Below are 1,758 nucleotides of genomic sequence, written 5' to 3' on the forward strand. Positions count from 1 at the left end.
TTCCTCGTGTGACTGAGTTCTAGTTTCAAAGCACTGTGGTCTGAAAATATGCACGGAATGATCCCAATCTTTTGGTTCCCGTTGAGACTTGATTTGTGACCTAGGATGCTGTGTATGTGTGCATATCTTCTATCACTTATAATATTAAACCTCCTAGATCATGACTTTGTCTATGACAAAACTCCTAAAGTCATTTTTGACTGAGCTCTTTCTGTCTCTGTTTTATGCATATAATGCCATTTAATCTTTGTTACTCATTATTCTTTATTTTCATTCTATACTCACTCCAAAGGTGATTTCATTCAGTCTGATGACTTTCAATGTCATGTATTTGCTGATGACTCTCCAGTTTAATTTCTAGCTCTGACCTCTCCCTTGAGCTCCATACTTGAACATCCAGTTGCATATTCGACATTCTACTGAATGTTTAATAGGCATCTTGATAGCAACATGTCCTAAGCAGAACTTCTGATACATCCTCGACAAACATACCTCCCTAATTTTCTTACAAATTTTCCCTTTCTATAAAATTTCAAGCTCGACTTTTCAATGACTTGTTCAAGTAAAAAACCAGCATGTCATCCTGGATATTTCACATGCATCTCCAATCAGCATGTTTCATAAGCTTTATTTTCAAAACCTATGCGCACTCTGACCACTTCTCTTACTAGCACCCTCATCCAAAATTCTTACCATGACTGAAAACTTTCTTATTCGTCAAGGGTTACTTCCTGGAACACTATTCCTGCCCTCTTCCCCATTCATGTTGCTTCAGCTACACTGGCCATTTCATGGTTTCCTGAGCACACCAACTTGTTTGTACCTCAGCAGCATGCTATTCTATTGTCTGGAACACTATTCCACTACATTGTCACATGGTTCACCCCCTCATTTCATTTATGTCTTTTTAAAATGTTACCGCTTCAGAATTCTCATCTGACTGAACTGGCTAGAATGTCCACCTCCTCTTCCCATTACCCATCTACGTGTAACCATTCTTTATCTTCACCTGAAATTATATACACATATACTTATATGTGTAAATACACATATCTATATGCTAATTTATTATATGAATTACATAGTATATTTCCTTAATATATTTTCCTTATAAAACTCTTTCCATTCAAGATTATGAACACCTCAAGATCTGGGAACATGTCACAGTCTGTACCTATTGCACAGATCAGCATATAATAATTACTCAATAAATGTTTGTCAAATTGATTTGAATCAATACAGTGCCCTTCACATTTATTACTCATTTGCTTGCATAGATTTTTAAATTGACAAAAAGATTAAATAGTCCATCTTCGCAGGCTCATACAAAGCTTAAAATAGTTAAAATAGAAATATGGGTTTAGTTCTCTGCTTTCAGTTAAATGCCAATCCTTGCTGGGAAGATTCACTCTGGTAGCTTACATATGTAACAAACCTTTAAGGTAGAGATTGAGTAAATATTTTTATTGCCCACTTTGAGTTGAGGAAATTGAAATTCTGCAGTGATTGTAATATCATAAACTGTAAAAGCACAAATGAATACTAGAGATTAACTAAATCTACTTAGAGATAAATAAACTGCAACTGAGAAAAACTAACAGAATTCCCAAAGTTCTTACAGACTCCATGGACGAAAGCCAAAATGATGGAGTACTGGAAATGTTGGAATAAAAAAATTCTGTTTTCCTGATATATGTTTTTGGAGTTTGTCCATGAGTTTGTCTTGTCTTTTGTTCTTGGTTGGAAAGGGGGCGCTAG

The 1,758-nt window shown here is 35.3% G+C and overlaps 1 pseudogene; it reads right to left on the minus strand.

Annotated features, from left to right (window-relative positions):
• Positions 1-477, minus strand: part of LOC115939827 (large ribosomal subunit protein uL11 pseudogene) — a 52,001-nt pseudogene extending 51,524 nt beyond the window's left edge.
• Positions 478-1,758: the final 1,281 nt, after the last annotated feature.

The sequence above is a fragment of the Leptonychotes weddellii genome, chromosome 6, assembly GCF_054177405.1.
Source record: "Leptonychotes weddellii isolate Sample4059 chromosome 6, ASM5417740v2, whole genome shotgun sequence".
NCBI classification, from domain to species: Eukaryota; Metazoa; Chordata; class Mammalia; order Carnivora; family Phocidae; genus Leptonychotes; species Leptonychotes weddellii.